The 25124-nt window shown below is 41.9% G+C and overlaps 1 protein-coding gene across 1 annotated transcript in view; it reads right to left on the bottom strand.

Annotated features, from left to right (window-relative positions):
- LOC149313804 (sodium channel protein type 1 subunit alpha-like) overlaps positions 1-23017 on the bottom strand; it is a 138938-nt gene extending 115921 nt beyond the window's left edge. The window contains exon 1 of the mRNA XM_089519819.1: positions 22948-23017. The gene's annotated coding sequence lies outside the window, so the exon portion shown is untranslated. The remainder of the gene's footprint in view (positions 1-22947) is intronic.
- Positions 23018-25124: the final 2107 nt, after the last annotated feature.

Raw genomic sequence — 25124 nt, 5'->3', positions numbered from 1 at the left:
CTTTTTATTTTTCTACAGATTTAATGATGCAAAGATTATCAACAGCCCACCTATTCCTACCTGCGATGCAATAGTTGATGCGGGCCCAGTGAACATAATGCTGGCCCCTGCTTTGTGCCCTCTTGAAGGACAATCGTAAATTTGTACATCTTCAGGATGTGACAAGTTTCTTGCAGAAACCAATAATTATCCATTATTGTACCTGATGGTATCCTATAGAGTTGGGGTGGCGGCATCCCAGCTCCTCAGGTTACTGGAAGAGACAGAACAGAGGTAGGAAATGTGGGGGCCATAAATTCCATGTAATCCCTGGAATACACTTTTGAAGCTCTTGAATCCCCAATCTTCCAAAGCCCCATGAAGCTCCCTCCAATATTTTTTTAAATGCATGATTTGTTATGAAAACTACTTCAAAATCACACCCAAAGCCCCCTCCCAGTCCCACTTAGAACCTGATTTGGGTGAACTCAGGTCTGAATTGTTTTGAATCAAATTAGGGCCCACTCCATATATCTAACTGGGCCTTGAACTGAATTAGGCTGAGACAGCCATGTAAAGCCACTGGGTGACCTTGGGCAAGTCACACACTGTCAACTTCAGAGGATGGCAAAGGCAAATCCCCTCTGAAGAAACTTGCCAAGAAAACCCAATGATAGGGGTCACCTTAGGGTCAAGAAAAGCAGGATTGGACATAGAAGAAGGAGGAGTGAAAATAGGAAGAAGTAATACCAACAATCTAAGATATGCAGATGACACCATACTACTGTACTAGCTGAAAACATCACAGACTTGGAACAACTACTAAGGAAGATCAAGAAGGAAAGTGCAAAGGCAGGCTTATTGATGAACATAAAGAAAACAAAAATAATGACCAAAGATTCAACCTAGACAATGAAGAAATAGAAATAGTAAAAGAATTTTTATACCTGGGATCAAATATTGATCAGAGTGGGGACTGCACTCAAGAAATCATAAGAAGACTAAGAATGGGGAGGGCAGCTATGACAGAACTAGAAAATATCCTAAAATGTAAAGACATACAACTGGGCACGAAAGTTAGAATCATACAAGTCATTGTATTCCCTATTATCATGTATGGATGTGAGAACTGGACAATTAAGAAAGCAGATGTGGTGCTGGAGAAGAGTGCTGAGGACAGCCAAAAAGTCAAACAAATTAGCAGATCAAACCAGAAATCTCTCTAGAAGCCAAGATGACTAGACTGAGAATGTTGTACTTTGGCCACATCATGAAGAGGCACGATTCACTGGAAAAAACAATAATGCTAGGAAAGGTAGAGGGAAGCAGAAAGAGAGGAAGGCCACATGCTAGATGGATGGACTCTATTAAGGAGGTTCATGGGTATGAATTTGCAGGACCTGAGCAGAGCATAGGGAGTCTTGGAGATGTCTCATCTACAGGGTCGCCATGGGTTGAGATCGACTTGAGGGTGGATAACAACAAGGGTCATGGAAACAACTTGAAGGCAGATGACGATGACAACAACAACAAGAAGAAAGGCATCTTGGGCAAATCTAGTATTTGCCAATATTCTTTTTTTAAAAAAACTGTTCTTACACAAAAGGAAGGATGGAAATTCTTCAAATAATTATCCTGTGTTCACCAAATTCAACAATGGGTTTCAAAGTTTTGTTATGTTGAGTTTTTTGTTTGTAAAAAAACAACACAACAAAACTTTGAAATTTATTCTTGAATTCAGTGAGCATATGATGATTATTTAAAGAATTTCCATCCTTCCTTTTGTGTAAGAATAGTCATTTGAATTCCTTAATTTTCTTCTGAGCTTAAACACCCAATAAATCAAATCTTAATGTGATGTTAATAATTAACTGTGCATGAGAAGAAGTGCACACTTATTGAGAATCTAGACCTTCCCCCTTTTGGAATGATCCAACTATTTTAGAACCATAAAATAAGCACATATGTCAATTAACAACTTTAATTGACAAACTGAGCTTTGTATACTACAGGGAAAAAGCACACCCATGGACTCCTCCTGAATAAGTCTATATAGCTTTCCTTATTACAGGCCTAAGTTTATCTTTAGATACACTGACCTAATTAATGTTCTTCTTTTTTAAGCTGTAAACTCTATACAGTCATCCTTCCAGATTATGGACTTCAGATTCACGATTCTGATTATTCGCGAACACCACCTTCCTATCCTTTTAGCCAGCGATGTGAAGCTAGCTGAAAGGACAGAAGGGCAGGAGGATGAGGAAAAGCAGGCACATGCCTTCCTCTCCTTACCCCTCTGCCCTCCTATCTCTTCCCAGAGCAGGCTGAAGGGACAAGAGGACGGGGGTTGAGGGAAAACACATGCCTTCCTCTCCTTATCCCTCTGCTCTTCTGCCTCTTCCCAGAGGTGACTGAAGGGACAAGAGTATGGTGGGATGAGGAGAAAGAGGTGGGCACCTGTGCCTCTTTCCCCCTGCCCTCCTTTCCTTTTAACTGGCTTCCAAGAGCAGGTTAAAGACAGAGGGGGGGGAGAGCTGGGCAAGCTTCCTCTGGCCCCTCCCGTGTCTCAGCCAGCCATCTCAGGCATCAGAGGGGAGGTGGGTGAAGCTCACCTTATTCACAAATTTTCCATATTTGTGGGGGTCCTGTTCCCCTGACCCCTGCAAATCTGGAGGGACAACTGTACTACCAAATCAGAAAGTTGCAGGATAAAGTAATTTTGCTGAATTTTTTAACCCTATGCTCGGTTTTGCAATTTGGACTTTCCTTGCATTAGACCCAGTTTCATCTCTGGAACGAACAGGTATCTGAAAGTGGTTCACAGATTTCTACAATCTTTTTCCCCCTGGGTATTAATTAAGATCAAAAGCTGCTTTTTGCAGTCTGTAGTCTTTCACGCTCCTGCGAACCTTCCTCAAATGGCAGTGCAGAAGTCAGCAGACACTTGTCAAGAAAATGGACTACTGCTCTATGATCAGAGGATAAAAAAAGACAAGCCAAACTTTGCCCTTGGGATTGTAGTGAAAAACTATGTCAGTTCCATGAGTACTGTATAAGACACAACAACAAATTTGTGGTTTTGTTTCACTTTGAGATGTGAAAGACAGATATATAGATTTACTTGATATAAACTGCACACAGTCTCACATTTTGCCTCAATGTGAATGATGAGGATGGTGTGTGAATATGTGTGTGTGGGGGGGGGGGTGCACATTCATGTCACTTGTTGCCTTATGGCAACTCCATGAATTCCATAGGGCTTTCTTAGGCAGAGAATACTCAGAGGAGATTTTGCCAGTTCCTTCCTTTGAAATAGAGCCTTCAGCTTGGGGTGGCGGAACACTGCAAAATAACCAAGTTTAAAATGGACCCAACCATGAGCTACCAGGCAACCAGGAAAGATGACAGGCCATGAGCCTACCACCCCAGGGCCTAGGAAGAATCAGGACAAAAGGGTCCCAATGATCCAACATGCAGAGAGCACTTGGGGCCCCGATGGAGATTTGGGTGAGAGAACAAGGGCTACGCAGGTTTGGCCACCCCCTGGGCGAGCGCGGGTGAAGAAAGCTTCCCAAAAAGACTAATTAGGCTACCCTCTCCCATCACAGAGACTTAGACTAAATTCACTCCTGGGGGTGAATGAGACAGTGGAGTGGGAGTCAGGAGTTCAAGACTCCAAAACAAAAATACACGAAATGACCCTCTTTGAGCTGAGGGACCTCAAGAAAAATATAAGGCTCTCAGCTCCAGACCAGGATAGCAAAAGGCTAAACCCACAAGAGACCCCAGGTGGGGGTGATATGACACCAGAGGATCCTGGGTTAAGGTAGGAGGAAAGTCCAAGCCCCAAAACAATGACACTGAGGGCTTCTCTCCCCCAGGTGGAGAGAAACCAAAGATCAACACCAGTTAATACTTATAATACTTATTTATTTAGACCCCGCTCTTCAGCCAAGGCTATTAGAGCAGGTCACAGTTTGTTAATTAGACATTTCCCTGCCCTCAGGCATACAATCTAAAAAAACACAAGACACAAAAGGAGAATGACAGTAGGGAAGGGGAAAAGTCCAGCAGATTTGCTCTCCCTCGGAGGCCTGTTGGATCCTCTCCCTCAAGATGGTGGATAGAGGGAGGGCTCTTCTTCTTTCAGGCAGGCCTGTTGGAGCTGGCTTGCCTTCCTCTCCCTCAAGTTAGAGACCCATGTGAATGAAGCCCAACTCACAGCATTTCTAAAAGACTTTGGGGACAGAGCTCATGACAACAACGAGATCCTAAAGACAAAGGGAAAAACCATAAAGGTTGGTGAGACCCTCCAACCCACTAAAGTGGACTGGGGTTCCAGAGCCCATGCTGGGAGAGACTACTTCAAGAGATGGATTTAAGTGGGCCTGAAAGTGGGGGAGGGAGTTAGAAACAAAGACCCATAATCCTTTGTTGCAATGTCCCCTCCCTGGCTGCTGAGGGGAAAGCTGCTGTTTCGGAGGAATGACCAAAGGGGGTGAACCCCCTCTGAAGAAATCTTGCCCACCAAACCCCATGATAGGGTTTGGCATAAGTCTGAAACGACTTGAAGACATACAGCAACAACATAAAAGCTCAGCTTAATGCTCTGACAGGAAATGTTAGAAACAAACTACAATTCCCATGATCCTTTGCCGCAATTTCTCTACCTGTATTCACTGGTTCCCTGTATTCCTCAGAGGAATTAGAGAAGGGGAGGAAAGGTAAAGATGAGGAGGGTAAGCATGTCTCCTGCCTCGTCCTTATTTCTGGCCACCTCTAACTTGGGGGGTGGGGGGTGTCCTTGGGACCGGAAATGTAAAATACTCCAGATGCAATCCTGTCCTCTCTGCACAGGCACTAACACATTAATTTGCAATAGAAAGCTGATCACTATGTACTCATGTGATGAATTCATTCGTATTGGCACTGCTTTCTCTTTTGTATGGATGCTGTTCTCGACTCTGTGTGTGTGATGAGTTAGTACATAATTAAGTGCATTTTCGAACTGGCCCCACTTTCTTCTTTCGGAATGGTGATGCATTCCTCCATGTGAAAAAGTCCAACGTGTTTCAGAACTGGACCGTGTCTTCCCTTTTGGCCAGAGCTCTTGAGAAACCTAACAGAGGCACTTTGGGTTTAATGTTCTTTCCAAGACATTTTCAAAGAAGCAGAACACGGGACAAACATTTCAGTAATCAAGCCTGAAGGTTACCAGAACACAGACCTAAGAAGATCTGTACACGCAAGCACACTTCAGTGCAGGAAGATGTATCAAATTGTCAATCAATAGCCACAGGTGTAAACCGGATACACCAGGATGCACATATATCAGAACAGATTCTGTATATGCAGAGATCTTCTAGGATGACTTACTGATGCTTTCACAAATGTGCAGCACCATCCATATTCTGATGAATCTAGATCATGCAGATATGCCTTTCAAAAAAGACCCATAAGCTGCCTCAGTGCTCTGTCCTCCAAAATAAGCTGTGCCTGTGAAGGCTCTACAGAGATTGCCACTAACAAAAAAAGGCAAAAGACACAATTAGTTTGCAAGGATGCTCAACAAGAAAATGTAAGTATGGTTAATTATAGAAGCATACTTACTTGGGACCATGATGGACTGAATGTAATGAAATTAACTTCTGTATACATCCTCAAAGGAATGTATCTCATAAGTAATGAACAAAGAAGGCAGCTACGAGAGCTACGAGGCAAAGCAATTTTAAAATAGGCATATCTTGCTAGTGTGGTTACAGTTTGGAATGACATGAAAATGAACAGATTTTAATCTTGTTTGGATGTTGATAACTGCATATTCTATGCTTGGTTGCACCTGTATAAAGATTATTTTAATGTACTTTCCTCCCTTTTACAGAAAAACTATTCCTTCAAGGAGTGTACTACTTGTACAGAATTTGTGGGTAACATATTGACTACGCAATAATGTACCTGCCTGTACATTACAAAAATGTAATGTAGTAATGTAAGATACACCACTCTGAAATCATGAGATAATAGGCATGATAAAAAATATTTACATACAATTTATATATATACATACAATTTAATAAATACTCTGTGGGAGGGAAAAATCTTGATCTTTTAAGAAACCACTGGTTTTTGAAACTTGATTCATAGCAATTACACCTTTCATTTTCCGGGAGAATATCGATACTAAAGATGAACGTCCTTCCCCGATTTTTATATCTATTCCAAAATATACCCATAATTGTCAACAAAAAATGTTTTGCTGTATGGCAAAGAGAATTCTCAAAATTTCTTTGGGAGGGAAAACGACCTAGAGTGAGGTGGAAATTGCTAACAGATGAGGTGCTCAGGGGGGGATGTTCTTTGCCTAATTTTGAGTTGTATTATTTGGCATCATCTCTATGTTGGATTGAGAACTGGGTTACATTGCAAAATGAAAAACTGATGACCTTGGAATGTGGAGATCTGCGATTTGGAATCCATGCGTACCTGTGGTACGATAAAGTGAAAGAACACAAGGGATTTGAACAACATCTGTTGAGAAGGGCTCTTCTTTTGGTTTGGAATACTGTTAAGAATCTTTTTTATACTGGTTTACCTGTCTGGGTGTCACCACAGGAGGCTCTATTCAGAAGAACCAAGGACTATAGCAATTCTTGGTTGACTTATAAAGATTTAATATTTTGGAGACCAGATAATATTATATCATTTAAACAAAAGGATGTTATTTTGTTGGGCAGCCAAGAAATTGAGTGGTATTTGCATTTTCAGCTCGCTAATAGATTTAGATTAGATTTGAAACAGAAAGGTTTTTGTAAAGGTGCTAATGAATTAGATAAGATTTTGCTGGACAAGGGGACTAAGCATCTGTCACAATACTATAAGATTTTGAAAGCAAGACAATTGGAGGATGAACTAGTGAAACACTCAATGATTAGATGGTCTCAAGACTTAGATAAGGTTATAGAATTAGAGCATTGGGAAAAATCATGGAGAGACACGAAAAGATTTACGGTCTGCCAAAATTACAAGGAAAATTATATTAAAATGCTCTATAGATGGTAAATGACACCTGTTAAGATTAATCAAATTTATAAGACCTCAAACAATCATTGTTGGAAGTGTGAGAAAAAGGAAGGTTCCTTTCTTCATTTATGGTGGGACTGTGAGATGGCTAGAATTTTTTGGAAAAGTATACACAGATTAATGATTAATATTCTTCAGGTGGAAATTCCTCTAGATCCTCGTATTTTTTTGTTGAATATGATCTGTATTATGGAGGATTCTAATGTAAGAAAGAAATTTCCCTTAATATTGTATATGATTACCATAGGTCGAATTTTATATGCACAATATTGGAAAAAAAAGGAGATCCCTAGTGAAACAGAATGGTTAAGTAAATTATGGGAAGCTAAAGAAATGGATGTACTAACTGAGAGTATGAAAAATAAGGATGTGAAGAAGATAGCCGTAAGATGGGAATGCTTGGAATCGTATTGCGGCATAAAGTTATGAATAACAGAAGGTTCTTAGAAAATGATAGTGTACTTAGAGAAATTGATCTATATGCTTAAACTAGGTTTGATTACCCTTTTTTTGGTTTTGCCTTTTCCTCTATAGGAGGACCCTATGTATGTAAGATATCAAAGGCTACAGTTTCTTTTGAACTTGGACTTAGTGGAATACGTTATAACATCATTCAGCTAATTACCACAGATTGTGTTGGAAGTGCATGAAGCTTTTGTATGATACGAGAGGATAAGCATATTAATGTTCTGTTATTTGTTATTTGTCTATAATGTTTATGTTAAATGTTGTGTATTGTCTGTGGTGTTTTTCATTTATTTATGTTTGTTTGTTGTACAATAAAATATAATAATAATAATAAAAAAGAAACTTGATTCATAGCCAACTATGGAAATGTTTTTTAGTGGGAGGGGAAAATAAGATGTAGCGCTGCTCAACAAGTTGAGAAAATGGCACTCTCAGATCTGCAAGCTGCCCTGCCTTAAATACAGCAGACACTCTCAACAAAATCCCTATGATGTTACAGAGGCCCACTGAGAATCTGTTCACTACAAAGAAAGAGTGAAGCAATTTCTGCAGGGAGAAAACGTATTATTCAGCTATGCAGAAGGGATAAATAATTCAGTGAATCACTAATCAGTGTAGGATAACCCATTAGCCTGAGCCACTTCCCTTTTTATCTACTTCCTTCAGTTGGTGAGATCTCTTGTCAAAACCACATGGAAAAGGTGAAGCCTTCTTTCAAGCTGCAAGTTTAAGACAGAATGCTAAAGAACATACAATTAATCCACAACACAAAGTGACTGGAAGGAATGGAGAATTGACAAAAAATCAGAACATTTTCCTAAATAGGGACCTTTTCTAGCAGTTCCATCTGATCCACTACAACTTTAGATGGGAATTCAGGATAGCCAGAATAGATACAAGGATACATGTCACCCTCACCATCATGCCAAGCTGCTGGCATTTAATGTGAAATAAGTCTCATGTCACAAAATTATCATGATAGATAGTAAATACTGATGAGCAACAATGCATCCATGTGAAAGATTCAGATGAATGGGGAATACATTTTTGAAAAACATTAACCCTAAAATATTGAAATGGCTTGTGTGGAATCTGTTCCCTCCATGCAATGTCCACAGTAAAGTAACATATTTTATTAGGCCAACCAAAAGGCTCAAACATGTAAGCAAGCTGTTAAGTTCTCCAGATTTCTTCAGCAGGCCCCATATCCAATTTGAAGGTCAGGTCAAGAGAAGTGTTAATCTAATAATTTGGTTCCCTAGCTAGGGCTCATCTTTAACAACCCTAGTTCTAGTCAAAATATTAATAACCTCATCATGTCCTCCAAATTATTCTCACCCTTGAGCCCCTCTAATCTAACTTTTTGTGCACATGATGCACACCCCCAGAGTGGCTGAATACCAGTCTGAGGCCACCTAAGGTGGCCCAGGGCTGCCAGAAAAAGGAGCACAGAAAAAGCACTTCTTGCTGGTGGCCCATTTGGGAATGCGGTGGCAGCTCACTTTTAGAGTGGGCTGTGTGGCTGCCATGATCCCCAGATGATCACAGGCAGAGTGGCCTCTGGCCAGTCTATCGTGCCCATCTGCTTGACCCTTTTCTCAAATTCAGTAGCTCTGCTTCTTTTGCTCCTACTTCTGTAATGTGGGACTCAGAGTTTAAGCCCTCCTCATCACATTTCTGAGTTCTGGCTCATAGATCTGATGGACTGAAGCACAGGATCTCAAAAGCTACTTTAAAAAAATAGAATTATTGTTTCAAATGCTTTTCTCAAATTAATTATTAAGAAGCATGAAGGTGCACAAGACAGCACCTGAGCCATATGGTATTTCCCCTCCATCCTTCATAATTATAGGACACAGTCTAGTAACTATACGGATAACTTAGAAGGTATGTAGAGAGATCTTGTAGCACCTTTGAGACTAACTGAAATAACGAAGTTGGCAGCATGAGCTTTCGTAGACTTAAGTCTACTTTCTCGGATGCATTTGGACCAAGTAGACTTAAGTTCATGAATGTTCATGCTGCCAACTTCTTTCTTTCAGTTAGTCTCAAAGGTGCTACAAGATCTCTCTATACACTTAGAAAATCACAGCTGCACCACAAAATGAGGACAATTGTCCATTAATTGTAATGCAATCGTTATGTAGTTATATACCTGTACTGTTGGGAAAAAATGACTAAAAATGATATACAGCAATTAACAGTATCTATTTTGATACCTCATGAAAGAGGAGAGGATGAGTGTTTCCAGAACTCACTGACTAGTTAGGGTTCATAGGTTAATGGGATGGTGACAAACTGCTAAAACAGCCTGTCCATTGTTCTCACAATCATCCCTGGGATTCTTCTTCTGATACCACCCACCATTTGACATCAGACTTCTACAGCTTTTGTTCACTATTTCTTAGTAGGAGTTATTTTTTAAAAGTAACTTGCAGCCATTTTGCCTTTCCATTGTTGCTGTTATTGTGTGCCTTCAAGTCATTTCCAACTTAAGACAACCCTAAGGTGAACCATCTAGCACTGGGGTTTCTTGGCAAGATTTATTCAGAGGGAATCTGCCTTTGTCTTCCTTTGATGCAGACAAAATGTGATTTACTGAAGGCCACCCAATGTGTTTCCAGGGCTCAGCAGAGATTTGAACCCTAGTTTTCCAGAGTCTTAGTCCAACACTCCAACCACTCAAATCTTTCCTTTACCCTAAGCCATTTCTTAGCAAAAGAAAGAGATACTCCCTTAGCAATCCATTCTGGGGAGCAAAAGTGAAGTCTTGACAAGCCCATCTCCAAAGAACAGAGGTCTTCACCAAAAGAGTCAGGCTCCTCCAGAAGAATGGAGAAGCAGCAACCTTCCTTTTGAGGTAGCCAATGGAGCAGCAGAAGTCGGGGTACCTCTTGACATTCATTTAATTATTACTGAACATTAATCACCAACACTAACAAATGGTATATTTTAAGATTTCAAAGCAGTATAAATACTTATGATGACTGGCTAACCTATTGGTTTTCTCTGCCACAGTTTTCCCTCTTCAGTGTCTGCCAAGTTAATCAGAAAGTCATTCCTTCTTTGTTAAATAATCACTTAAGGCCAGCATAAATAAATATGCATATCATCTGAGTTTTTAAAAGTGCTAACCTTTGGGGTCATTCTGCTTACAGCAACCAACAGTATCAATTTTGAGACCTCCTGAAAGAAGAGAGGGAGAGAGTTTTCAGATGGAACTCAATGACTAGTAGGGGTTAATAGGTTAATGGGATGCTGTGCACAAACATAGTTCTCTCTTTGATAGCAACTCCATTGTTGGAGAGGGAAGCACTTACAGTGTAACTGAGCTTTTGCAAACAAGAAGGCAAGCAAACAGCAGCTTACAGGCAGCATAATGAAATAAGCCTTTTGGGATGGCTGTTCCTTTAAAAGATAAAATTGAATTAAACCAAGTAGCTGAAGGACATATTTTTGGAAATGTCGGGGAGAAAGAGTATTAACTGTCCTAGGAATGAAAAATGTAGCACTTTTCTTTTAAAGGCTCTTAGAAACCCAGCCACTGTAATATTTTTTTTTGAAGCAGCCAAGGTTAACATTGTCCAAACATGAGAACATAGGATGAAATGGTGAAAGGTTGCATAGCCATTAGCTATGGGTTTCTTTCTTTTCTTTTCTTTTCTTCATTTTTGCAACTAATGTAATTGCCTTTAAGCACAGGTTTCACATTTCTTTAATTATTTATGACATGAAAGGCTTCTTTCACTTAACGTACGTGTCTTCAGCCTAACTGACTGGTGGAAGGGATATTGGAAGAATTTTCCCAAATCACTCTTGCACCTTCTTGATATTGAAAACCCATAATGGGAAGATTGCTGGTTTTTTTTTTTTTTTTTTTTGGGGGGGGGGGGGGAATAATGAATTTGACTGTCTTGCTTGGGGTCAATTCCCAGAAATGCAGTGCTCAAATCCAATCCAAGAGTCACCATCTAGGAAACAAAAACAGCACAGGGGAAAATCCATTTAACACACACCTCATATGGAATAAGGAACTATGGTTGCACCTGTACTGCAGATATAATGCAGTTCGATACCACGTCAACTGCCATGGCTCAATGCTATGGAATTCTGGGATTTGTAGTTTTGTGAGATATTTAACCTTCTCTGTCAGTGAGCACTTGTGCCACAACAAACTACAAATCCTAGCATTCCACAGCACGGAGCCATGGCAGTTAAAGAGGTATCAAACTACATTATTTCTGCAGTGCAGATGCAGCCTATGTCTCAGTTTTTCATTCAAAGTGTTGGCAGTCCTAGGACTGCATCTGCACTGCAGAAATAATCAGGTGTGACACCATGTTAACTGTCATGGTTCAGTGCTATGGATTCCTGGGATTTGGGGTTTCTTGTGGCACCAGAGTGTTGAGACATGACAATTAAAGTGGTGTCAAATTGGATTATTTCTGCACTATAGATGCAGCCGGGATCATCATAAGTCAAATGACTCCAGTGCCGGCTAATGACACTGTGCACCTTGCAATCTGGCTACAAAGAAGTTTTGCATGTTGCAGAGGAGGATCAGCACCTAGGATAGTGCCTTTTAGGCTGAAACCCTGGATATGAGTGCCACTGCCTTCCCTCTCCCCCATCCTCATCCTGGAATCTTATATTAAAGAATATCCACCCTGCAGAGGAGTCACCCTCTCTTCTGCTTGGCAAGCACTGACTGATTACCAGTAGAAAGCACACTGCCATAAAGAATTCACTTACAGTTCCCAGTGAAGCACATGGGAGAAAGATGACTGCCCAGGCACTGCTGATTGGAGCACTGGGAATTATTTCCAAGAGTGAGGATATATACTAGCATCATATCCACTAGCAGAAATGTTTTCCAAATTCCCAAACACAAACCTCATACTTTGGGAAGCCAGCATCAGACCTCTAAATACGATACCCATATTTCTCCTCTAGTAGCATATGTACAATGAACAAGTGTATGTATACAGTACAACTTAAAAGGAAGATTCTAATTTAGATGTGTGTCCTATTTGTTTTTAACTTTTGTATGGCTTTTAAATGATTTTATAGTGTTTAATGTAGGAATTTGTTTTTAAAAAATGTTTATTGCAAACACTTTAAATTTATTTCTAGAAGCTGCCTTGGGCCCCACTCTGGGAGAAAGATGGCATATCAATGAAGTAAATTATTAAAATAAAATAACTAAGAAATAATATATTTACACAGTGAGCCCTTGATGTCCGTTAGGTTCCAGGACCAAAGTGCCCCTATAAAATGGCAAAATGAAGGTTTGCTTTTTGGAATTTATATGTTTGTAAAATATTTCCAAACTGTGGATGCTTGAATCCATGGGGAAAAAATAGATATGGAGGGCTGACTGCAATTACATGAAATATTGTAAAGAGGCTCTGTTCCCCCTTTCCAGGAGCCCTTACATAATACATAATTATAACATTATGATTCCACTTTAATTGCATATCTTTGGGAATCCTGGGAGATATAGTTTGTCGAGGTACTTGAGCTCTCTGGCTGAGAATTCTAAATACCCCCAAAACTACAAACCCCAGGATTGCATAGGATGTCATTTAAAGTGGAATCATAGTGTCATAATTGTATAGTGTGAATGGGCTCTAGACACACCTCTTCTCCTATCAAAGGTGAGTCTAATGGAAAGGACATTTCAACAGGTTAATCTTGTCAAGGGTACAGAAACTGTAGTACCTATTGGAAAGAGTCAATTGCAGTTAGAGCTGATGGGAAGTGCTTTCAGGTACTTTCCACATATCTTTCCTGATCCAAGAGAACTTTGATGTTGCAAGCAAAGATGCTGAGGAAGATTCAAAACTGTCAAAGGAAACAGCTCACTATTTCTCCATCCTAAGGCACCAGTAGACATGATTTGATCCGCAAAGTGGTAAAAGTCATTCTTTGTTAAGCAGGTTGTAAATCAAATGTTTCATGGTTTGATCTCCTAATGTGTGATATGGATGACTGCTAAGTATATTTCAATAAATGAAGACAAGAAATCTTAGAACTGTTATTTGAAAACAGAACCACGTAGCTGCTTGTGACTCAGCAGTTCGAATGCGAGCCATGGTTACATCACGTCAAAGTTAAATAACTCTGCATCCCGTACACAATCAAATTAAATGAAAGGAGTCTGCCTGTCTACAGAAAGAGCAGAAAGAAAGCTCTTTCTGTGAGTTTTATGCTTTTTTTCATGGTTTAGCAAAACACAGAACAGAAAAAGAGGAAGGTTTGGTGCAAATTCTAAAAAGGTAAAGGAAGAAGAAGGAAGGAAAATATACTTGGTGTCACTTGGGAAAGAAAGAAGCACAAAACAAAACAAAACAAAAAACCCAACAACAACAAATCCAAAACATAAGAATGCAACTATCTGTTCTCATGGATTTTCTGTTTGTAGAGTCATAAGCATGTGCTAAAGGAAACTTTTAAACGATGACTTCTTAACCCTTTCAGCCTTCCTCTACTTGTCCAGAATACCACACCATGGTTTACTTGGCTGGGAAACCATGATTAGCATGGCCAATGGACAAGGACAGTAGATATATAGACTGCAATCCACTTTAACTGCCATGGCTCAATGCTTGTTGTGGCACCAGTATTGTGGCTTCATGGATTAGAGTTGGCCCTTCATATCTATGGATTTTCATCCCACAGATTCAAACATCCACAGCTTGATATATATATATATATATATATATATATATATATTCCAAAAAGCAAACCTAAATTTTTCCATTTTATATAATTTTACAACACCATTATATTTAATAAGATTTGAGCGTACACAGATTTTGCTATCCATGGGGGGTCCTGGAACCAAACACCAGCAGATATCAAGGGCCCACTTTATTTCACAATATTTGATCATTGTCAAATAACGTGGTCATTTGACTGATATATCAAACCTAGTACCCAGTGCTCACCACCTGTTCCTTTTCTGGAAAAACAGAGAAACTGTATCTGATTCAGCATCACTTAGAGAAACATCATTCAAGCAAAAACTATCATCCAAACATGACTCTTGATGTTTCAAGCAGTCCCAAGAGACCTGGATGGACCACTGAAAACAGTTTTATGGACCAGATTTTATTGATTCTGAAGCTGTACTATGCATGTTTGTTTATAATCCGAGCACATGTGCACAATGACCTATATCCTTTACTCTAAAGACTCAAATTTCTGGAAACAAAAATTCAGTTTACGTCCCTGCTCAGCAAACAAGATTGCCACCCAATAACTTAAGAATGAATAATGGATTACCTTGACAATCAACTATAATAATAAGCAAGCTACTTGGCATGCCCTTTTTCACAGAAAGGTAACACGAACATCTAATCACTCAATCAATCAGAAAATATTTTAGAAATACACAGGTGTGCCAAGATACCTTACAGAGATTAGGAATACAGTTTAATTCATTGAGACTATCTAGTCCCACAGTATCTGTTTTGCCAGTCACAGCTTTCCAGAGTGTTATGTAAAGGTCTTCCCCATTACTAATTCCTAAAATGTTTTCTCTAGAGATTTCAGACTATGGCATGTGTATATCATACACATGTCAACCAAGTTCTTTATAACTTGAGGGCAGGTTTTGGGACCAAAATTATAGACTTTCATATAACCTGTGTATAAGTCGAGGGTAAAACTTTGGGGCATGTAACAAAAAATGTTAAGGATGAAGGATAGGGAAATGATGCCAAAGAATGCCACTATTTTCCTGCCCATGCATTCAAAAAGGCCAGAGGCAGGCCTGCAGTGGAGAGAGTAGAAGGGTTCAGTGCTTATTTTACGTTCTCCCAGTATGGACTAAATTGTCACCTTTTGCCACACTACTCTTAGAGTAGATTTATTTCTATTTTGATAAGAGGTAAGGTACAGTACCCACATTGATCTATGGATAAGCTGACACAGGCTTTTTTGGGTTGATTTTTGACTAAAACTTCTAGATTTATACATAAGTGCAGTATATACAGTATCTGACCAATATAATAATGGGGGAATAACAGAGGCAGACAGGTCAGGTGTATTGGGGTAGGAAGACCTTGCTCATCAAGCTCGTTCAATTTCACAGTTCTTATTTCAGACTTCTCAGCCCAGCACTGATATTTCACTTCACCAACAACACTTTGCAATCTTGAGTACTCTATGTTTTTTCTGTCTGAGCAAATCAGAACAGTCTTATATTATCCAAATTTTATGGAAAAGTTTGGTCAGGAAAAATAATATACCTTAGCATATTTTGAACCACTGATGAAGATACTCTTTGAAGATGGAATTTTGGAATATCTTGAGGGTACCATCCAAACTGTCTACTATGAGTAGGTGGCAATTCATAATAAGGTGAACCTAGCAGTACCCATTGTAAAAAGTAAGCTGGAGAGGCTAAATTACAGGTAACTTGCCCTAAAAACTGAGTATAAGTGCAAAAGTGGGATCTGAGTCCCAAAACATAAAACCATTCCTTTGAACCCATGACTTTGTGTGTAAATAAACTACTCACAGAACACAAATTCTTTGTTTCTCTCCCTGTGCTGACCAAAGGTTCCCCACAGGCCTCTCCCTCTGACAACTAACTTACCCTCAAAACCTCTTGCTGGCCAAATCATATATCCCAATCTCTCTGTGTGCCACCAAACTCTCACACACCGATGTGTGTATAAGCCAAGCCAAAAAAAGATGGAGAAATGGAATGAGGAGACAAGAGAGAGAAGTAGGGGATAGTGGAAAACAGGTGAATGGGTCAGAAGAACAAATGGGTCATATCTGTTGGTTCACAAATCTCTCTGCTATCCAATTTCTCACAAATTCTTCTTCATTCCCCTGCCCCACCAGAGGCCTGGTTTTCCTATGACCCATCTGTTCCTCTTCCCCCTCTGGCCCATCCACTTTTTCTCCACCCTTCCCAGCTGTTCCCTCTAGTCTCTGCATATTTCTCCATCCATTCCATTTTTTTGGTCTTCCTCATTCCCAGCTTGCTCCTTTTTTTCAATCACTCATGTCCCCACCCTCGTTGTTTTCCAATCTTCCCCAAACCTACTGTTTTTAGTTTACTCTGCTCAGCACTACTGATCCTTCTCTGTTCCCTCCAACTAACCTAAAGGTGTACACATGGCCAGGAAAGGCCCAGTAAAGGGAAGAAAGTGGGCAAGTATGAGAAATAAACAGAAGCATCTGTCAAGTAGTTCCAGCTGGAGCATGGACAACACAGGACAAAATTTCTGTGAAACCTTAAAAGCATATTTTACAAACAAATACCCATCAAAGTTGAAAATCATGTCAATATTTTCAGATTAACACCACTCCAAAATTACAAAGTTGGGGAGGGAAGCCATCAGGAATTTTCAGAAAGTGTGACTCCTTTCTAGGACTAAATGCATATTAGAATGCAAGATAAATATGACTAAAATGTAATCTAAACTCTTCTAAACAGGTTATGCACTTCCTAACCACTCAAAGATGCCCATGCCCTCTCTTCTTTTTCTCTACCAGTGAGAGGAGAACATCATTCTTCTTCAAAGAGTATCTTCATCAGAGGCATGAAACACTAGATTAAAATAACCACATATCCAAACTATCCAAATGAATGCATATGTCAGGCTTATAAACATAGACTGCAATCCCATTTTTAAATGTATCTTTTCTCCCTGGAAGGACCCTGGAAGGGATGCTCTGGGGCCTCTTTTTCTCCTGCCTGAACAGGATGGGACTCCTTGAGACCACCTTTTATCTGAAGAACTTGCTGCCACCACCCAATGACTGAAGGCTCTGTTCAATAGGCTGCTCTTCTTGCAAAACTATCAAGTCTGGGTATCATACCCTACTTGTCAAGAAAACCCCATGATAGGTTCACTTTAGGGTCACCATAAGTTGGAAATGATTTGAAGACACTCAACAACAACAATAACAACCAATGAGCACACCTTAGCTGCTGAAGGTAGAGATGGTAAGTCTTCATTTAGTAGGTCAGGAGCAAAGAGTTTTGACCACTCAACATTCACAAAAGCTACAGCAACTAACAGTATGTTGTCAACATCCCCATCCCTCAACTGTATAAATGGAAGGGAGATTGTATCTGGCTGCTGAACCATATTTGGATGGCCGCAAAGTGCCCCATCCACAAAAATGTCTGATTTTAGAGGGGATAATTTTCAGGTAATCTTTGCTGCAAAATCATGTCAACCTCCCTGCCCCCACACATACACACATGTGAAAACTCACATCAATACCTTCCCCAAACCTCCTTACCCATCAGTTTTCACATCAAAATGATCAAAAAAAGAAAAGAAAAGATGAAAGAAAAAGTAAAAAGTTGTTGTTGAGGGTATATGGGTCAGGATGGAGTTGGGGCTGATTGGTTCCTGGCCCCCTCAAAGTTGACCAACTCTGCCTTATAAGATTGTATTGGGGTCATGAAAAATAAATCCATCTTTATCTAGTGGGGTTGGCTCTAGGGTGATCCTCAGACCAAACTACCTGATTTTTCTGGAGGTGAACCAGCTTAAACCCCACACCTTTTCATATTTACTCAACAAGCAAATCTCTTTCAGTTTCATGGAACCAATGCTGCTGCCACATTGCAGAATTAATGCAATTCAATACTGCTTTAATTTCCATGATTCCACCCTATGGAAATCTGGGATTTGTAGTTTGTTGTGGCATCAGTGCTCTCTGACAGAGAAGGCTAACTCTCTCACAAAACTACAAATCCCAGAATTCCGTAGCATAGAGCCAGAACAGTTAAAGCAGTGTCAAACTGCATTAGTTCTGTAGTACAGATGCAGCCAAAGTAATTCTGAGATTATAGACTTCATTCTACTACTCCATTAAGAGTAGGATCAAAAATATTATTTAGAAGAAAAACATGGTTAGAAAATAAGGGGTCATTTGAATGATGAAAAACCCTGGTGAGAAGAAACCTGGACTGTTGAAAATTGTTGCAGTTTGGGATGTATTCCATGCAAAATATGCACATGGTTGTTTTGTGTAGAAAACAGTATTTTCTGCACAAGAAGAATATTTTCTGTGCAGAGAATAATATCTCTATGCACATACTATGGTGCGTTACAGACCGCCCAGAAGGGGAGGTCTGCCGCCGCCATCTGCAACACGGAGGAGCCCAAGCGTGCAAACCACAAGGCTCCTTCGCACTGCAAATAAGAAGCGCCAAAATGGCGCTTCTCTTTGCAGCGTGGATATGACGCCGCGAGGCGCCAATGGCGCACTCGCAGCATCATATGTGCTGTGCGACGTGTGGACGCAGTGCGTCCGCTACGTAAAGATGGCGGCCCCCGTGTGGAACGGGCGCCGCCATTTTGTACGGACTGGGTCCGTATTAGGGTTAGGGGCATCTAGAAGGTATGCCCCTTTCTAACCCTAATACGGACCCAGTCTGTACTTTATGCCCGTTTGTAACGGGCCATTGTTTTCTAAGCAGAAAAAAGTATCCTATGCAGAAAATGCTATAATTGAAAATGCTTTAATTACTCTGTGCAAAATGTGCATGTTGTTGATTTCCACAGAAAATAGCATTTTCCACATAAGAAACAAACCTTTTCTGCACAGAAAATAACATCTCTGCAGGAAATGTACCAATACACTTGATACAAAATGTATCAAAAACTGTATGGTTTTCAGACTTTCTTGCAGTGAAAAGAAAATTTCTCAAGTTACTTATTGCTTCCTTCAAGAAGTAAATTAGTGAAGAATTATATCTATAATCAAGAGGAAACTGATTTTTTTTAAAAATTCCAAGCTATATGGTATGTGGGCTGCACTGAGAAAAACCATTCTCAAGGATTAAGAACGTAATGCAGTAAATTACATCTTCAGTTTTGTTCCTTGATAGACTTCTTTTTTAAATGTAGGCCAGAAGAACACAAGAGCAGCCCAGCTGGATCAGACCACAGGCTTGCCCAGTCCGGCTATTTCACTGGAAGCCCACAAGCCAGATGCACACCAGTACTTCTCAAGCTGTCTAACATGGCAGACCAAAAAAATTTCTCCTAATGTGGCAAGGACTGCTATCAATATTGTTCCAGATTATTACTGCATTAGCAAAGTTTCCTGGAAATTCAATGAAGACTGACTGCTGGTAACTCTAGACTGGCACTCATCCATGGTCCATCTCTTTGAATAGTATGGATGTAGGCAACAAACCTGGCGGTAGTATGCAGCCAATGGTTAAGTGCATTATATTGAGAATATTGATTAAACTGATGTGATGACATTTGGCATTAGGGTCTAACATAAAAGCCCTGTGGAAGAAGAGGTCAGTAGCGTGGGACTAGTCCTTGATGTCTTATCCACATGTCTGATAAGAGTATTTTCAAGCAGACAGCATGATCACGATACTGTTGCATATAAAGGTTTGTAACAAACCCTCTCCTTTGCAATGCAAGTTAAATCTACTGAAATCCCCTCTTCTATTCCATTGTTGGTACAGGAGCCCTGTCATGGGACCACCCTATTAGAAAGAGTACTCCTCCATCTTCTGAACAGACATATACACAGAGATATCTATGTCCGATTTCTTTAAATTACTTCAAAACACAAGCAAGAATTATAACAGTACAGCAAAGCAACACTTTTTAAAAGCCAACATCTATCATTGCAAAAGTGGGGTTAGCCATGTTGAACTGTTGTTATTGTTGTTGTGTGCCTTCCAGTTGTTTCTGACCCTAAGGGAAAGCTATCACGGGGTGTTCTTGGCAGGTTTCATCAGAGCGGGTTTGCCATGGCTAATCCTCTGAGAGCGTGTAACTTGCCCAAAGTCGCCCAGTGGGTTTACATGGCCATGCCAAGATGCAAACCCTGGTCTTCAGAGTCCTAGTCAAATGCTCAAACCACTACACCAGACTGGCTCTGCATGTGGAACTAACAGGATATAAATCATAAAAACATCGGGTCTTGCTACCTTTGTTAGCAATAGCATGGAAGGGTGGGGCCCCAGTCACAAAGTTACTGAAAGTGAGAACGTTCACGTTTACCCCAAGTCTTGTTCAGCTTGGGTTGTAAGCAAAAAATAACATAAAATAAAATGGATGTTCTTTGTTGCTCTGTGCCTCCAAGTCAGTTTTGATTCAGGGGGGCCCTAAGGCAAACCTATCATAGGATTTTCTTGGCAAGTTTCTTCTGAGGGGGGTTGCCATTGCCATTCCCTGAGGGTGAGAGAACATTACTTGCCCAAGATCACCCAGTGAGTTTTTATGCTTGAGCAGGGAATCGAACCCTGATCTCCAGACAGGATGACCAGCCATCCTCCTTTTCCCTGACATGTCCTACATGTCAACCTTCTGTCCTGGAGGAATTTCAAAACGCCCTCCATTTGGAGCATGATAAAGAGGCATGCATTTATACTACTGTTAGTCTTTTGCCTTTTTCTTTGGTCGTGTTGTACAGTTTCCTCAAATGTCCTACATTCTGTGGTGACTTGTCCTCCTTTGCAGTGAGGACATCGGGTCACCTTGTCTCCAGAGTTCCAGTCCAACACTCAAACCACTGCACCGCAAGAACTGAAACTAGGGAGCGATCTACCGGACGGACAATGGCCATGTTGCTGGGTGTGTACATCTGGCATACTGAAACTGTGTATACTAGTGTATATTCATTCCACTGGAAGTAAAGAGAAACCATTGCAATTCTTAAAGGTGAGTGGTAAGCCACTGCATCTCACAGGGACCGACACACAGAAAGGATGCCTTCCCTGCCTTCTGCTCCTTTGCTGCTGTCATTCCCATCTGTGTCACCAGAGGTCTTCCAGGAAACATGGTCACCAGGCGCTTAGCAACCGATGGCGAAGAAAGGAAGGGGAAAAAGAGGCAGACGTGCTCCACCTGTTCCTAAAGCTTACGCCAAGAATCCATCTACACTGGACAAATAATGCAGTTTGACACCGCTTTAAGTGCTGTAGGTCCATCCTATGGAATCCTGGGATTTGGAGATTTTTACAAGGTCTTTAACCTTTTCTGCCAAAGAGTGCCGATGCCTCACAAAACTACAAATCCCAGGATTCTGTAGGATGGAACCATGGCAATTAAAGTGGTGTCCAATTGCACTGTAGATGCACCCTCAATCTTTCTCTGGCTGCATCCACACTGCAGAAATGATCCAGTTCGACACCACTTTAAGTGCCGCAGCTCAACGCTCTGGAATTCTGGGATTTGTAGTTTTGTGAGACATTTAGCCTTCTCTGTGTGAGAGCTCCGGTGCCACGAGAAACTACAATTCTCCAGAAGTCCACAGCACTGAGCCATGGCAGTTAAAGTGGTGTCAAACTGGATTATTTCTGTCGTCTGGTACGGCTGGAGTGAGCGAGAGGGCATTTGCAGAAAAGTTTCTATTTCAAACATAACAACAACCTGCCACACATTTCGAAGTCAGTGACTTTTTCAGGGTTTCCAGAGGGAAAAGAAACTGAAGTTGAGGAAAACAAGGGTTGGGAACTGGTGTCCTGGGGATGCCCAGCCAGCTCCATTGGTGGTTGTTTCTCCTTTCCTGAAGAGCTTTGTCTCCCTCCTTTCTGCCAAATTCAATGGCATTCCAGGCGGCTCACCATAATTTCCAAAGGACAGAACAAAGGCCAGGATGATCCAAGTTTTAACACAATTAAATATCCCTTGTATTAAAACCCAAGTTAAAAGCAGCACAGTTAAAACCAGTCAAAACCAGTGAAGCGTTAAGACACCACACCAGCACAGGAGAAAAAAGCATCCACCCAAAGCTGGTCAGAGGTGGTCCTCCTTTTCCAGGACCCGTCCTACATTTCCACCTTCCGTCCGGGAAAATAACTCTAAAGCCCTCCATTCGGAGCAGGACTAAGAACCATTGTGGAGATGTGGCTCCAAGTCCTTTCTGGCTTTCCTGACAGGTTTCTTCAGAGGGAGTTTGCCATGGCCGCCCTCTGAGGCTGAGACAGTGTGCCTCGACCATGGCTGAGCAAGGATTCCAACTCAGGTCCCAGAGTCCTAGCCTAAGCCTCAAAACCACTACACCATTGCTCTCTAAGCTTCTCTTGGGTCATGCCCTCCGTGTTTCCCTCCCTGGCTGGGATGGTCCTCCATTTCGCAGTCCAGGAGGCTGAAAAGAAACGTGAGGGGAGGGAAACGAGGGAGGCTCAGCCAGCTCCAGGGCTTGGAGAGTTTAGATTGAATTGGAGGGCTTAGTCTCCCGCCTTTCTGCCCAATCCACTACACAAGCTTTTCTTGGAGCATGGTCTTCCCTTTCTTTTTAGCCCCCTTGGAAGGTCCTCCATTTAGAGGGGCCTGGTCCTTCTTGGGGGGGGGGAGTGAGGAGCTACCTGGGGAGCCCCAGCACCAGGCTCCAGAAGGATGGGAGGGGGCCCCAGGGATCCTCAGAGGAGAAGGAGAAGCCCCCCCAAGCCCCCCCCTCACTTACTTGCTTCCATGAGTTTGCCCCCACAAGCCTTGGGCTCCCTCCTTCCTGGCCTCCCTTGCCTCCGTCGGGGAGAGAAAGGGGCGATCAGGGGACACCACCCAGGCCCTGCCCTTTCTTCGCCCGGAGGAGGAGGAGGAGGAGGAGGCCTGGGCTGGCTCTGGCCAGGCGCCAAGGCAGCGGGGCTCCGCCCGGACTCCAGGGACCAGCGGCAGCGGCAGCAGCGCAGCCTCCGCCTCGCCTTGGCTACAGGTGCGGACGGGGAGCAGCCCCAAAGGGAAGCAAGGCGGGTCAGCCAGCGCCCAGCAGGGAGGGGCGTGGTGGTGGTGGTGGTGGTCTCCGGGAAAAGGGAGGCTGCCAGGGGGAGGGGGAGGAGGGTCTCTCTGGCCAGCCTCTCCGGCTCCTCGGAGGAGAGGGAAGCAGAGGGCACCAGGCACAGAAAGCATTACATCCAGGAGCGGATCCAGGTGAAGTTGGGCACTTTGCATGCATAGAATCATCGACTAGAATGAGTTTTGCTCAAATACAGTCTACAAAACATTACATTCAGGCCCAGATCCAGGTGAAGCGGGCCCCTTTGCCCCCCCACTGTTTCCCCTGAGGAGAGAGCTCAGATGTTCTAACATTTGGGGTACAATAACAGTTTTTATTATTTTAGATATGGTGAGCATGAGGGAGGAAACTCCTTGGGAGGATTTTCTGCCTCCTATGTTCAAGTTACTTGACCAGCTATGAGGACAGTCTCCTTCCTATGAACGTAGGGGTAGCATTAGCTACTCCAGCAGTGTCATGTTTTTATCGGAGCCTAATGAGACAGACAAGTTTCGTCATAGAATCATAGAATTGGAAGAGACCCCAAGAAGGGCCCTGATCCAGTCCAACCCCATTCTGCCATGCAGGAACTCTCAATCAAAGCATCCCCAAGAGAAGGCCTCCAGCCTCTGTTTAAAGACCTTCAAGGAAGGAGGCTCCACCACTTTCCAAGGGAGTGTGTTCCACTGTTGAACAGCTATTACTGTCAGGACGTTCTTCCTAATGTTGAGTTGGAATCTCTTTTCCTCTAGTTTGATGGAGCCCAGCTGCCAAAGGAGCAAGAAAGCCACAGGCAGGGGACCAGAGGCCCTAATCACAAAGGAGGACAAGGCACTGCAAAATGGAAAGCCTTCCAGAAAAAGGGAGGATACAACCAAAGAAAAGCTTTAAACACTCATGAAAATATAAGTTCATGCTTCTTAGTGATGCTCCTTTTGGAATTCCTCCTGGATAGAAGGTTGAAATGTAGGACGTGTCCTGGGAAAGGAGAAGAACCTCTGGTCACCCTGATCACTGTGCCAAAGTTCACACCATCCAAATGCGTGGAGGGAGGGACATCTGTGGAAAAGGAGCAAAGGTTCCCTCTGGTGTTGAGCCAAGGAGATCCCTCCCAGCAGCTGAGGAATTGAATCAAGTCTACAAAAGCTGAGGCTACTATTTCTTTGGCTGTTGAGTGCCTTCAGGTTTTTTCTGACATATGGCAAGCCTAAGGTGGTGAACCTATCCTGGGCTTTTCTTGGCAAGTTTCTTCATAGGGGGTTTGCCATGGCCATGCTCTGAGGCAGGGAGAGTGTGACTTGGCCAAGGTCATCCAGTGGGTTTCCATGGCTGAGTGAGCATTCAAACCCTGGTCTCCCAATGTCCCACTACACACCATGCTGGTTCAAAGGTGCTACAAGATCCTTTTGTAGACTGATATTCCAGATTCACAGGGCTGTGTCTCTACAAGGATAAAACAATTAGTCTTGGCTGAAGAGTGGGAACAAACCACCAGAGTTGTGACCCTCCTAAGGCTGAAGAATGGTGGCTCTGGGCTTTTGGGGGTGGGTTGGCTTGGAGTTGTCTGGGTTGCTTGCTTCCCCACAGAGTTTGGAAAAGTTGCTTTCTTGGTGTCCTCCTAGCCAGCATGGATTCTAGTATTTGTCAAAGGAACTTGTGTAAACTCTGCTTCCAAGTTCATAGGTTTCAGGTTATTCCAGTCCCAATGTTAGAACATTAATTACTTTCATAGCATGGACTGTATGTCTTGCATTCAAAGATAATTTAGCCATATAAACACATGCTGAAGCTTAACATGCATTTGTGCTTTTTGGAGGAATGATGGTAAGCTGATTCACAACTTATTTCTGATTGGCCATTGCAAAATA

The sequence above is a fragment of the Sceloporus occidentalis genome, unplaced genomic scaffold (assembly GCF_023333645.1).
Source record: "Sceloporus occidentalis isolate IW3139 unplaced genomic scaffold, rSceOcc1.0.p SCAF_4, whole genome shotgun sequence".
Classification (NCBI taxonomy): Eukaryota; Metazoa; Chordata; class Lepidosauria; order Squamata; family Phrynosomatidae; genus Sceloporus; species Sceloporus occidentalis.
This window is presented reverse-complemented; position numbering and strand designations above follow the sequence as displayed.